At 51.5% G+C, this 14648-nt stretch overlaps 1 protein-coding gene across 2 annotated transcripts in view; it reads right to left on the bottom strand.

Moving 5' to 3' along the window:
- Nucleotides 1–14648, bottom strand: part of LINGO1 (leucine rich repeat and Ig domain containing 1) — a 129361-nt gene that overhangs the window by 55749 nt on the left and 58964 nt on the right. Inside the window, exons 3-4 of one of the 2 annotated variants that reach the window (XM_058811492.1) lie at nt 6388–6530; nt 2067–2152 (exon numbers count right to left, since the gene is read on the bottom strand). The gene's annotated coding sequence lies outside the window, so the exon portion shown is untranslated. The remainder of the gene's footprint in view (nt 1–2066; nt 2153–6387; nt 6531–14648) is intronic. The other variant, XM_058811493.1, reaches the window with a different exon arrangement.

Here is a 14648-nt window from a genome sequence, read left to right as displayed (position 1 = left end):
ACATGGGGGGTTTTTTGGGAGCATTTATGACACATGCAGTCAGAGAGGAAGAGAAACATCCCTCAGAAACCACAGCAGTTCAAAGATCTACTCAGAACACTAAAAATTCATGCATTAAAAACCCACTCAGGCTCAGAACTAAATAAAGCCTCTGACCACATCACCCAGCCCAAGGTTTGCAGGCTCCTTCAGGAGAGAGCTCCTGTGCCTGCTGGATGCTCAGGCTGAGATCCCTGCTCCCAGCACCACATCTGCTTCCCTCCAAGCTTCTGGGCAGGGCAGGGGTCTGTGGGGTGTTTGGGACCCCAGCTGTGCCTGGCTGCCCTCTTCTTGCACTGTTTAGTGGACAGAGCAGCCTGAGAAACCGGCCACACACCCATCTCCCTCATTATCCCAAATTCCCTAGGAAATAACTTTTCTCCTTTTCTCAAAGGAAAAAGCAGAAGGAAAACCAAAACCACCTCCTTTTCTATATACTGTTCTTAGGAAAAACCTTCAGTTTTTGCAAAGAGCACTCTGAAAGAAAAACACCCAAATCCAAACACAGAGCAGATGGTTCTTGGTGCTTATATTTTCAAGGAGGACTTTAACCAGCAAGATCATTTCCCAGCAGAATTTTAAGAGACAATCACTAAAAATAAATGCACTTCAGAGCTTGCTGTTGAAAAGGTATTTTCACAGAAAACTGCTATTTCCATGGTCCCTGTAGCTGCTCTGTCAGCCCTGACACCGTGGGAGCTCCTCCTTGGAGCATCTTTCACACACAGCTTCTCCCAGGGTCCAATGCACTCAGAGCACCTGTGGGAGCAGGGAGGGATGTCTGGGCTCATTCCTGATTACCATAAAACGGAAAACAGCAACAAGAAGCTACAAACACCTCCCTGCAAAGCTGGAAATGCCTTCCACAGGCTCCTCTCACACAGGAATGTGAGGCAAGGTAAGGACAGGTCCCTTTTTGCATGCACCAGGCTGAGCCTATGCAGCCTGCTCTTTGCTTTGAGCAAGGAGCAACATAAGGGAGAAATTACATATCTGAGTGTGAAAGAGTTCTGCCTCACTGTACTGATTCTCTTTTCCTGAACCAGGCATGGAGCAGCACCCCTGGGAGCCCCCAGTGAGCCCCTGTGCTCTGCCCAGGTAGGAGTGTCCCTACTCCTGTCAAACAGAGATCCCAGCACACTCCTCCATCTCCTACTACCTTGGACAACATCCAGCTTCAACAAACCCTCCCCCAGCTGTGGCAGATGAAAGATGCTTGAATCATCCTAATTTCTTTTTTTTTTTTTTTTCATTAGGAAACCAAACTCTGCTCTTCACCGAGAGATCCTTTTTATTCTCTCTCGAGGACTGACATGCTGGGAAATTGCCTCAGCCCAGTCAGCTCTGATGTTTGCTGTCTCACGCATCTCCTGCATCAGGCTGACAGCTCCCAGAGCCAGCTGAGGCTGGGGATGTGCAGAACAAGCCCAAAGCTGCTCCTGTCTCTTTTAACTGTCCCGGCAAGAGCGTGGGGAGGAGCTGAGCCGGGGAAGCCGTGCAAGGAGAGCAGGGAGAACAGAGCAATCCCTAAAGGCAGCGCTTTTGGAGGACCCTCTTGCCCGCCCTCTCCTGGAGGATAAAACTGCTCCTGCCCGGCATTCCCGAGCTGTCCACCTGAATCACTCCACGTGGGCAGCTTTTGTCCCTCCCTGATGAAACACGAACTGGAGCAAACCCACACAATCCCTTTACAAAGCCCTTTCTCAAAAGCACCACCATCCAAATACTCGTTTTAGAGGTCTCTCCCCCTGGTAAAACACTCCCCTGAGCAGGCACGATGGACTGATTGACTGAACACCTCCCACCTGTCCCAGATTCCCAGCTGGAAGCCATCCCCACCAGCAGGGATGGGAGACAGGCACTCATCCGCCTCACCCCACCAGGAGGGATGGGAAGCCACCCCAGACTAAAGGGGAAGGAAAAAGCATTTTTACCACAATTTTGGCAATGGAAACCAGTCCAGCCCTGGACTCAGCACCACAAATGCACATGAGCACCACATGCAGCAAAGCTCTGAGCTCACCTACCTGGGTCAGATGAAGGCAGGATGCTGGGGGATCAGATGCCAGGTGTGCACTGGGCTTTGGCCTCTCCTCTGCTTTCCACTCATGCACTGTGAGCAAAAAGGAAACCAAAATTAGGGCTTTAAACCTGGCATTTGAGAGGCGAGCAGGAGAGAAATTAAAAAGCTGTGAATGCTTTTCCCTCTCAAAACCGAGCTCAGGGAAGCTCAATCTTCATCCAAGCTGATATTTAAAAGTGATAAATAAGGCTTTAACAGACAGAAAAACACAACTACCAAAATTTAGTGGCCCTGCTGCTGGAAGGCCCAAAATGAACTGCTTAAGAGAGCCATTTTCCCACGGAAATAGAGCAGGTCTGTACTTAGTAGAGCATTGATCTGCTGACAGCTACCAGGACAGATTTGGGCCAGAGCACTTGGGAATCATTTGCAGTGATCTCTGAAGAAGCACATGCATGCAAAACCCCTTGGAAAAACACTGTTGTAAGGCACTGCTGCAGCTGATTACAAGTCTAGATGTCACTCACTGGTCAGCACAAGCTGATGCTTCCTTCCAAAAGCCTCCCCAGGCAGGCTCAGCCCCTGGCTGCATCCCTGTTTCCCAGCCAAATGCTTCACAGAACCCAGGAACTGCAAAACATCACCAAAGAGCTGAGCTGCAAAAGGCTCTCACAGCTCAGGACCCCAGCAATGAGGCTCAAACTGGGGACACTGCACCCCACAGACCCAGGAGGCCTCTCCCACAGATGTGCTGGGGTTTGGAGATGCTGTGTTACAGCCAGAACACTGCCACAAGTCCTGGGGACAGCAGGCTGGGCCCTGAGAGATGCCAGGAGCTCAGTGCAGCTGAGCTGGCACAGGCTGGCAGCACTGGGGTGCCCCAGTTTACCCAGCCTGGGGCTCCCTCCCACTGCCACCACAGCTGAGATGTGCTGCAGGTAGGAGAGCTCAGCTGCAGCCCTCCTGCAGGTGGGGGAAGAAGTGCCCCACATTCACCCTCTCCCAGCACAGATTTTGCTGCTTCAGGAGATGAGGTCAAAGCAGGGGGATGCATTCCTCCTTTCTTGCCATAAAAAAACCCATTTCTTTGAGTCCTGAGCCACTCACAGACAGGGGGTAGAGGAGCCTCCAGGAGGTGTGAGCACTGCTGGAGGGGCTCCAGTCCCACATGGGACTCTGCCTGTCTGTCCTCCCAGCACAGGGACACAGTGCTGGGCTGGCCAGGAGCCTCTCCCTTGCCCACCAGCTTTCCTGGAGCAGTTATCACCCCCAAGATAACCCAGGAAAAGCTAAAGCATCAATTCCAGAGGTGCTGAGTGCTCTTGGCTCTCACTGGCTTCAAACCCAGGCTCACCATCAGAGCCCCCAGAGCAGCAGAGGACCTGGCAGACAGGTGGGCAGGGAGGGCACAGGTGAGGAGGAGGAGGAGGCAGAGCTTGCTCACCTGCCCAGCCTCTTCTGTGCACAGCTCCCGCACAGGCAGGATGTGTGACACCGGTTAATGGTGCTTTGGTTTTTTTGGGGGGTTATTTCTGTCTACTCCTCCTCAGGATCTCATACATAAGCAGATCTTACAAAAATCCCCACTGCTACCAAAAAAAGTCCATCTGTGTCAAAACGTGGAGCACAAATGCCTCTACTTGAGGGGAACAGAACCTGCCCAATCATGCTTCAAAGGACATCTGAGGTCCTAACACTGCTCAAGATCCTGCAGAAGGCATTGGAAAAATGGGAAATTACTTATATTTGGTTTATTTTTTGCTTTCACACATCACTTATTTTAAAAGACTAAAAACATGTTTATGAGTTTAACATATTTAAATGGATCAAAATCTGTTCAGCAAGGATGGAAAACAACTCTCCCACCCCAAACTTCTTGTGGGCTGGGACCTGCTTTTCAATCTTCCACCCACTGCAAATATTTCAGATCCAATTTTAAACTGAAATGCTGGGGACAGACTGGGGAGAGGACCCGTGTGGGGAACTGTGCCACTGCTCTCCTCACCACCCTGAGCACCCCTCACCTAAAGTCACTCAGGGACACCTGGGCAAGGGATCAGCTGGGAACAGGGGACAATAGAGGCATATGTGTGTGGGGACAGCATCCAGAGAAGATAAAAGGAGAAGCTTTCCTTCCTTCCTCCTCCTCCTCCATCAGCAGCTTTCCACAAGGAGGATCAATGCAGCCCACTGTAACTGCACCGTTGTTCCATTTTTAATTAATGAAAGAAAAAACTAATCATTGAATTAAACTTCTCATTACTCCAGCTGAATACCCTCTAAGTAAATTTAATTACTGTACGAATTGGGTTTCTCCCTGCCTGTTTCATTAGCCACTGATAAAGATGGAGGGAGGGGGGGAAAAGAGGGAGAAATGAAAACAGAGAAGGAGAATGGAAGGTGGGAAAGCCAGAGGGACACAATGCTGGAGTTTCAGGGGTTTCCAGTAAGGGCCTGGGGAAAGACTCTCCCAAAGTAGGGTAGAAGGATTCCCTCTGGGGTAAACCCACAGGGACAAGGTCCTGCCACTCACACCCTGGGGTCACAGCCCCCTGCAAAACAGCCAACAGAGGTTTGGGCACAACCAGCTCCCCTCCAAACAAGGGCAGACACTGATTTCAGACCTGCAGCAACCGTGATCCCTTCTGATCTCACCCACCTCTGAACAGCCAGGTTTTTTCCTCTGCAACAAAGGCAGCAACCCCCAGCACTTCAGCAGGGAGCCAGTGCTGACAGAAGCATGGGAGCACGTGTGAGCAGATCCTGAACACCTGCTGTCCCACCATGCTCCCAGACACCTGCCTGCTGTGTTTGAGCCTTCCTGCTGGAGTGGGAGTCCTGCACAGCCAGGCTGTGGGCAGCCAGGATGTGCCAGCAGCACAGGAAATCAGCCCAGAAGCCTTCCTGCAGCCCCTCATGTTGCTGCACACATTTTGCTTATGGCATTATTTTGGGGTTTTCCTATTCTCCTTCTATGATTCAGCCTCCATTGCTCCTTCCTGACCCAGGGCATGAACCAGCACAGCCCCATCCAAGGAATCCAGCAGCCCCCACCAAGCACAGCCCCCTTCCAGCACTTTCCTCCACACCCAGCAGTTCTGTGGGGCTGGGAAGGGTCACATTTGGGGCAGACTGGGGTGGAGAGGGTGAGGAAAATGGAAAGCACAGCTGGTTTCTCCAGCTGGGAAGTGGAAGTGCTATCCAGGTGCCAGCCATGATGGGATTTGGGACAGGGGTCAGATCACCTCCTCCCTGCCATCAGGGGGCTGAGAGGAGCCCATGCAGCCCCACAGGGGCTTGATCTCCCCCACCCCAGTCCCTTCCTGCTCTCCTCCATCCCCAGAGTGATTTCTCCTGTTCAGAGTGCTACAAAAAGGTTCTGGGCAGACCAGAAGGTCCCTTCTGCTTCCCATTTATGTCCCCAAAGTGGGCTTTCCCAAAGAGCAGATGGGAAAGCAGCTAACAGGGAGGGAATGGCACTGGGTGAGACCCACCACTCACCTCTGGCACCCAGCACAGCTCTGGACCCTGGGGCCACCCCCAGAGCCTGGGAGGTGCTGGCTCCAGGTGGGCTCAGCACAGCACACTCTCCTCTCCAGCACGAGCTCTCTGCTGTAGCTAAAATTGGCTCCCACAGGCTTCTGCCATCACCAAAGTCATTGGTACAGCATGTTCTGCCACCACAGGCTCTTCCCAAGCTCCCACTCACAAACCCCCAACGCTGCCTGCCATGGGCCCCGCAGCTCCCACTCCCTCACACGCTTCTCTTTTGTCCTGGTGATTAAACAGAGAAAAGAAAGTCATTCAGGATGACCAAAGTAATTGTTATTTCTTTGCCAAATTTTAAAGCTGCAGTAATAATTTGGGGCTGAATGAAACATTTTGTTTGGGCTGAAGTGAAGCTTTCATTTTGTTTGTAGGTGGCTTCCCCTCCACCCTGGGAAAAAAAAAAAAACCTAGAAAAAAATCAAAATGAAATGTCATCTTGAAACAGATGGCTGAAAGGTTTCATTTTGAAAATGTCAAAATCAAACTTTTCAGTGTTTCACTTTTTTTTTTTCCCAGCCAAAGCCACTTGCTAAATACAACCTGAATTCGTGAGCTGAGTCTGTTGACTGAAACCTGAATTTTTTTGGTGCATAAGCTGCTCCCTCTGAGCAGTTTTCTGCAGGCTGGCACAGGTGCCCCATGCTGTGACCCTGCTGCAGGCTGGGATGCACATGGAGTCAGCAGGAACAGTGCCCTGGAGCAGCCCTTCTGCAGGGGGTGTCCTGGGAAGGGAAAGCCAGAGGACTCACAAAGGGAAGCCAGAGGCCAGCACTCACCGTGGCAGCAGCTCTCTGCAGCTCCTCTGGGGGGGCACAGCCGGGCGCTGCAGCCCCGGGCACGAGGGACAGGGGGGTCCTGCCTGGCTCATGGGACCCAGCACCGAGCAGGGGGCACCTGGCTCAGCCCCAGACACACAGCCCTGCAAGACACGAGGAAGGGACAGCATCAGTGATACCTTGGGGTTTTGGTGTGCAGCTTTAGCTTTACTTTAAGTGTTACTGGGAGCTTTTCACAGGGTGGTGGAGACAAAACAATCCTGTTCCAGCTGGAGACTCCAGGACTGGAGACTCTTCAAACTTCAGGCCCAAAGCATGAACAATGTGACAAGAGGAGAGCAGGCAAGCAAGTAAGAAGGATGAAACTTCATCATTTGAAGCTGTTAATTGGACAATTAACTCCTATATGGAAATGGACTGAAACTTATAAAAATGTGAGATCTCATGACCAAGCTCCGTTTTGCTTCCATCTTGGAGCCATCTGGGCACTGCCAGGGTGTGCCCTTTGGGGGCACTTCAGTAAATCTCCACTTTATTCCCCTTAACTCCATCCAGCCTCTGCTCCAGCTCATTAGGGCATCAGCAGCAGTGCCCAAGGATCTGCCCTCTCCCCCAGAGACTGCTCACTGCCACCCCCAGCCAGTGCTCCCTGCAGGGAGCCCAGCCCATGGCACAATGGCCTTTGCCCATCTTGCTCCAGGAGGGACAATGTCCATCCCTGAACTGGTCCAAAGCACATCCCAGGGATGAGGTCTCACAAGCAGCTTGGTGCTGCTCAGATCTTACCAACAGCAGATCCCACAGCCTCTCTGCATGCCCTGGGTCCCCACAAGTGCCTTGTGCCAGCACTGCTGCCAGGTGACTCTGTCCCCATGCAGATGTCTGGGTGACAATGTGACAATGGAGGGCAACCACACACAAGGCTCCCACTCAGGAATCAGGCTTTGATTGCCAAGTTCAACAGCCCAAGAGTTTTCAAGCACATTGCAGCACCTCTAAATTCTGCCTTGAATTTTGGGCCTTGACACACAGAAGGGCATTGGAAACACTTTAAATCTGCTATTGATTCCCAAAGAGTGACAAGATTCTCAGGGTACACTGGCAGGAGCACAACAGGCCAGATTCATAAGGGTGGTCTCAAAAAAAACCACCCCAAACCTTTAATCCAACACAAAATCAGTTATAAAAATCTGATTTATGCTCCACAAGAAGCTGGATAAGGAAATCACATGCCACAAAACCGTATAAAAGCAGGAGTAGACACCTAAATCCCAACTCCAACAGAGCTCAGGTTAGAAACCTGTAGGTTCGTTTCCTTTTCCCTTTCACTTCTGGCTCAGCTCAGGAGCAGCAGCAGAGGTGCAGCAGGACCCTCACCCTTCCAGCACGATCACACACCACAAAATGCCAAGGCTGGTGTTGGAAAACCTGTTTGTAGGAGATCACCAGCCTGATAGCTCCCTGAAAGAGGATTAGATGGAGCTTAGACTAAGCATCTCAGCAGTATCAACGCATAAGAAGATGCTCAGCCACTGCCACTAAGGTAACATGGAGATGGATTTATCCACTGAGAGGGAAAATCTTCCTTCTGAGAGCCTCTCTCATCCCAGAGAGGGCAATTTGCCGGGTCCTCAGTTCCATGGCCACAGGGGCAGGGCAGGCAGGAGCCTGCTGGATGGACTCACGTGGAACAAGAGGCAGACTGGCTCCAAAACCAAGCCTCCTCCCAAGTTCAGGGGGTGGCAATCGGAAATTAAGCCCATCTGTTCCTAAAACATTGCACTAGTGGAGAGGTAAGGAGGCTGAGAATCTGAGCTCCAAAGAAACTAAAAACAGAGAGACAGAGCTGCCTCTCAGGGGAAGGATGCTGCCTCAGGCTCACCACTGCAATGAGTTTGGAGATCTCAACTAAATCTCTTTAGTTTAGGGAGCAAGGGAGGTGCTGGCAGCACCATGTGGGTCCCCTGCACCAGCTCACCCTGGTGAAGGGAGAGATGAGGCAGCTGAAAGGCCCCAAACCTCATGGAAAAACTACAGAGAAGGGAAAAGAGATTAGATATTAGGGAGGAATCCTTCCCTGTGAGGGTGGGGAGGCCCTGGCACAGGCTGCCCAGAGCAGCTGTGGCTGCCCCATCCCTGAAGTGCCCAAGGCCAGCCTGCACAGGGCTTGGAGTGTCCTGGTCTAGTGGAAGGTGTCTCTGCCCATGGCAGGGGGTTGTCCTTGAAGGTCCCTTCCAACCCAAAACACTCTGTGATTCCATGAAGGGAAACTGAGGCAGGCACCAGGGTTTGAGGAGCTGCCACAGCCAAACCCATCAGCAACAATTCTGGCCTGGAAAACTGCCTTTGTCATATGGAATGGTTTCACAAAGAGTATCAAGTACACCATCAGCATCAAAGCAGCCAGGTTTTATGTGTTTGAAAGGAAACATTGCCTTTTTTCCCTCCCTCTGAGCCCACTTTTCATTGTAAGTCCCCTCATTTCTTTTCTACCCCAATCTAAACCAACTCTGCTGTCAAGTCCTTGCATTTCTGTCACGTTCACTCAAATAATTTCAAACCAAATCTCCACGTTTTCCTCTTCTCCCTTGAAACAATGATGCTAAACCATTTTTCTGCCCAGTTCCTGCTAAAAGCCAGGCCAGCAGGGTGTTGGCTGGGAGCAGAGGCATGGGAAGTAGCAGCCAGGTGGGACTCGGAAGCATTGCCTCCAAAATCACCTCTTGGTTCCAAGGATGTTCCCAAAAGTAATTTTGTGCAGATCCTTTATCCCTGAGAGATGGAAATAACAAGGGAGCAGAATTGGATCAGGCATGGGGAGACAGAAGGATATTTAACAAGCAATCCCAAGCAGCACTCAGGTTACCCAGGGTCAGAACAGGGCAGGAGTACCTGGTTTCTCCTGCTTCAAGTAGTAAAAATTCATATTTAGCAAAGAGTATTTATGAGTATTGAGGGGGAAAAAAAACCCACATACCACAGGGAATAACAAGGCTTTCGTGTGGCTGGTAGCTGAACAGAATAAATCTATCCACTGGGTATAAATTGGTTAAGTAAAAAATCCCTCTCAACTGGAATATTTTGCAAGAAAAATGGCAACAAAACAAAAAGAAAGAGAACTCTGAACCCTCATTTCTCTCCTCAAGGTCAGAGCTGTTATCCTCTTTCATGAAGGAGAAAAAAATCACCTTTCACTGGGAAGTTTAGCCAAAAGAATTGAAACATTTGGGATGTGAGTGCATTACTGCCTGAACTGCCCAGCTGGACTAGACTAAATCTCTATTTTACAGGGAGTTATCTTTCAAGAGCATGTGGTGGGGAGGCTGAGGCACCCAGGGTAAAGGAGACAGCAGCCTCTGGGACTACAGCAGTCAAGGAGAGCTCTGTGTGTCAGAGCTCAGGATCTAGAGCCTCTCTGGTTATTATGCAGAGGCTGTGCTAAGGTTGCTGCTTTAGTGCACTGCAGGCACTAAATTAAGGGGACATTTACAACCCACAATGCAGAAGCAGCTGCTGAAGGTGGCCATGGTGAGTGACTTCACCTCTGGGTGAAAGGCTCTTTGACAGAAATATCAGGCACAAGGAATTGAGTCCTTCTGTCCCCTCAGTGCCCTGGCCAGCAATGCCAGCACATCTCTGGGCACCTGTGGCAGGTGGGGACCAGGAGCAGCCTGCTCTGCCCAGTGCCAGCCAGGGGGGTGAGACTGCCCTGTTTGGAGGGGATGCAGAGCCCACAAAACACTGAAGCTTGGCCCAGCTAGCAGAGTTCTCATGCAACAAATGCACCATCACCACCAGGGCAGCACTCCGAGGGATCTGCTCCCCAAATAAACTCCCAGACCAATCCCAGCCCAGAGTGTGCATGGCACAGACCAGCAAGGCAGAGCTGCCTACAGCATCAAGCAGTTTCTGGTGGCAAAACAAGTTCTGGCCTTTTTAACTGCACTTGATGGCCAAGCAGGCTGGGGCTGCCAAAAAGGGGGTGACACATGGTGACAGCTCCTGTGGCTCCTCCTGGGAGCAGTCAGCACTGCTCCTTCCCTCCTCCCACACCCATGCCAAGCCCAGCTCACCAGGGCTTTCCACTCAGCACTGCTCCTTCCTCCTCCTCCTCCTTTCAATTTCAGCCCAGGCCAAAACCCAGTGTGCTGGCACAGATGAGCCAGCCCTGCCCTGTGCTCCCCCTCTTCCAAGGCACTGTGGAAGTACCCAGCTTGTTTCTTGATGGAAATCATCAGGAGCTTTTCCTTGCAGGTCCAGGGACGTCCTGTACTGTGCTCAGCCATGCAGGGAAGGGGGTGGCTCTTGGTGGGAGCTGGCACAGACCTGTTCCCGCCCAAGGCAGCACCTCCTGGAAGGGGCCAGGGGAAGGGGAAGTAGAAGAAGAGCAGAGATGATCAGACAGACATGCAAAAAGATGAGGAGAAAAGGATTCACTGGGAATGGATCTCAAGGTCACAGCACACACCTTCTGTTGAGGATTCCACCTGCTGCACTAGGGCTGCAATTGGGAGCAGAGGGAGCAGCAGCAAAGGGTGGGAGCACACCCACAAACACAAGCAGGGCACTTCAGGGTGCGGGGCCCCAGGGAAACTGGCCATCCAGAAAGCACAAGTAGTATCATGCTGACAACCCTGCAGCTCCTTTTGAGAAAGTTAACTGAATGAACATTTACACCTAAATCCCTCCAAACACTAGGGTTTCCTGCCTGTAGGGACTTACAGCCACTATAACCACTCCTGTTTGCTTGGAGGTGCCATGTGTTGGGGAGATTTGAACTTTCAGGCACCAGGAGCAACCCAGGCAGTGTCCATGAGCCTCTGTGCAATCGGGCAGTGACACCCCACAGAGGTGTGCCACTCTGGGAGCACCCCTTACTCAAAGGGATTACTCCAAAGAGCCCAGCTAGGAACAGATGGGAGCCTCCTGGAGACCTCTGCTGCCTGCCAGCAGAGTCAAGACCCTGCAGCTTCCCTGTCTTTGGGAACCACATGCCCAGAGCTGCTACACTCGACAAAGCAATCAGCCAGGGACAAGTTCTGGCTTCTGTTCCAGAGCAGGTCAGACCACAGCCATAAATCTGCTCCTCTGGCCTTTAAATGTGCAACAGGTAGAATTCAGAGGTCTTGAACTCCTCTGATAGATGAGCCCTGAGCCTGGAGGGCTGCCCAGAGCACGGGATCCTGCCATCTCAACCCAAAGCCTCCAGGTGAGCACGTTGCAGGGTGAGCATCCGATGAGCCACGGGGAAGCCAAAGTCACAGCCAAGGCCAGTGACAGGAATAGAATTGGCTCAGACTGAGCAAATGTAACTTTCCATCACTTTGCAATCAGCCATCCATCCTGGAGGCCAGCTGGCTGCCATGTCAGAGCACCTCCCATCCATTTCAACTGTCCTAAGAATGCCAATGCTACACAAGACTAGCTCAAGAAGAGTTGGGAGAGTTATTATCCAAAGCCAGGTGGCTGGACCTGACCCAAATCTTAGGCAAGTGATTAGAATGATTGGCATTTTTTTGGAAAGCAAACTGCTGTGCTGTACCTGCCATCTATCTTCAGAAAACTATTAACTGCACAATCACCAAACCAAGCACACTTGTAAGGCTATGAAAGTGCCTGCAGACTGATGAGGCTCATCCTCACCTGCAGCTCTGGGACCAGCCCCCCCTGTATGCTCCAAAAATGGGCTGCAGGATCAGGGATGGGCCACTGAGTGATGGGGATGAGTGTGGAATTGCTGGACTGGGATGACTTTCACCCTGTGGGTGATGTGTTGAGTCTATTCTGGCTGGGAACAGATTGTCACCAAACTGCCTTTGCTGAAGATCTGGAGTCAGGTCTCATCCAGGCCCCTCTGCTGCAATGGGACACTGCAGCACCACCAGCCAGCAAGGTGCTGTTCTCCCCCTTTGACTACACATGCCAAAAATAGTCTGTTTTCTCTCAGAGCCAAGGACACTAAAAGCAGCAACATTTCCAGGTGAGCAGAGCACAAGAGCAGCCACTGAATGACACCAAGCAGCTCCTCCCAGGGCACACATCCCCTGCTATGCTGTCCCCACTCCAGGGCAGGGTCAGGAGCAGGGAATGCTGATCCCAGGCTCACTGGGGTGTCAGCCCAGCTTTCCTGCATGCCAGGGCAGGGGGCTGCCCATTCTGGTTCAACACCAGAACCCCAAACTCAGCTGGTTCAGGTTTGAAACCTGAATCCAACTCCAAAATTACAGATGAAGGGAATGAAGAGAACAACAAGCCCTATTCAATGAATCAGAGCACATCCAGCACCCCACATCTCTTGCTTCAGTTTGAACCACTGAATCACCCAAAGGATGAGCAGCCCAGGATTTACAGACTGGGGACATTGTGTGGACTCAGGGTTATCTTGCATGTCCTTGTTCCTGGAGATTCCACTACCCAAGAGCCCTTCAGAAACTCAGGGAGGTCACACAGGTTTATGTCCTGCTCATCCCCAGCCATGCCAAATGCTCAGCTGGGGCTCCAGCACAGGAGCTGCCAAACCTGCTGCACCAAGAGGTTGAACTGTGCTTAGATGGGGATCCCAAACAGGGTAAAATCTGCATTTAATACCTATTATCCTAACATCTTCCCATCTGTCCACATCCCTCACATGCCTGTAACTGCAGCATGCCAGGGCTGCCTCATATCAATGGCACTTTAATTTCATCATTCCCAACTTATTTAGAGCAATTAGGAGGCAATGAGCACACGCCAGGGGCCAGGATGCACTTGAATAGCATCCAAGGGTTACCACAGTATCACAGGAGACTTTCAGATGGAATTATCATCCTGGAAAAGAACTTAAATAAAAAGGAAGGCAGTCCCCAGAGGGAGGATAAGGTTCTTCTTGGTCCGACAGGTCCCTTTTTAATTTGAAATCAACTGACAATTATAAAGAGGTGATATTCCTCATTTAATTAGTGAAGAGACAGCCTCTCAGGTTGGAAGACAGAGATAGATGCTTTGCCAGGGCAACTGGCTGAAGAAAGGATCAGGGGAGCAAGGCTGGGATTCCTGCAAGGGCAATTGCCTAATCCCACTTCAGACAAGCAGGTTTTGCTGTTGACTTTTCTGGGAAAAAAGGGAAAAACCTGAGCCATTTTGGAAACTCTGGTTGGAAAGGCGAGGCAAAAAGTGAGCTGTTTCTCCCTAGTGATTTCTGGGTTTCTCCCTAGTGATTTCTGCTGGGTGCTGGGAGCGACCCACAAAGCCAATGCCCACCAAGCAAGCTACCAAAAAAAGCCAGCCAGCCTGCAGCCTGGCTTCCCAGTGGCCCCATTTCATGGAAGGCAGGTGAAGTGCCAAAGGAGGGGACAGCTCCTCACTTCTGATTTAGCCACAAGCCCACACTCCTCCCTCACAGGCTCTTTAAATGCCTGCCTGTGTGAGGAAAGCAGTGGCCTATTTTCCTGTGAGCAGCTCCACCTCGAGCACAGCGCTCAGGTCTTATTTAGGATGCTTCAGACACATCCGGAGGGACTCTGGGAACAGTCTGTGGAAAGAGAAGACTGAGTGGGCAACCTGAGTCACTTCATTGCTTACAGAAGTGTACACAAGCATCTTCCATTTGAGCAAAGCCCAGCACAGCTCTGCTGGCTCTGGGGACCAGAGGGAAGTGCATCTTCTCCAGCAGAATGGCTGCACAGCACCTTTCCCACCCAGGCTCACAGAAAGAGGGATCATCCCCACAGCTCCAGCCCAAACCTCTGATCATGGCAATCCCTCCGCAGCACCAGAGGAGCTGGGAGCTGCTCTAATCTGCTCTGATGGTGAGCTCTGCAGAGGAGATTACCTTCCTCCTGAGGAGGAAGCAGCACAAGGCTGGCAGGGGTGAGGTGCAGTGCACATGCCCTCGAGGGATATTTTTACAGCTGGCTGTAAAACTCAGCTCTGAGCCCCTTGCCAAAGAGCCTGACTCAAGCAGAGAAATCAACCCAGCCCCATCTCCTGCATGTGGGGAGGAGGAGACAAGCACAGGAGTAACTGGAGACCCCAGACAGAACACAGCCAGCCTTTACCCTGAGCCCTGGCCCCAAGGAAGTCACTTTGAGCTGTCAAACACCTCTGCAGAGCCCCCAGAAGCTGGAGCTGAGAAGGATTGTGCTGAGGCAAAGCCATACCCTGCCATGGGGAGCCCCTACGTTACTTTTCCTCCTCAGTGCAGGTAAATGGTGCTGTTTGGGCTCTGAAAGCTCAAAAGCCCTGCTCACCTACCCAGAGGCACAGCCCAGCTCACACAGGTG

Source organism: Ammospiza caudacuta, chromosome 10, assembly GCF_027887145.1.
Source record: "Ammospiza caudacuta isolate bAmmCau1 chromosome 10, bAmmCau1.pri, whole genome shotgun sequence".
NCBI lineage: Eukaryota > Metazoa > Chordata > Aves > Passeriformes > Passerellidae > Ammospiza > Ammospiza caudacuta.
The sequence above is the reverse complement of the archived record's forward strand: the minus strand, read 5'-3'. Positions and strand labels throughout refer to the sequence as shown.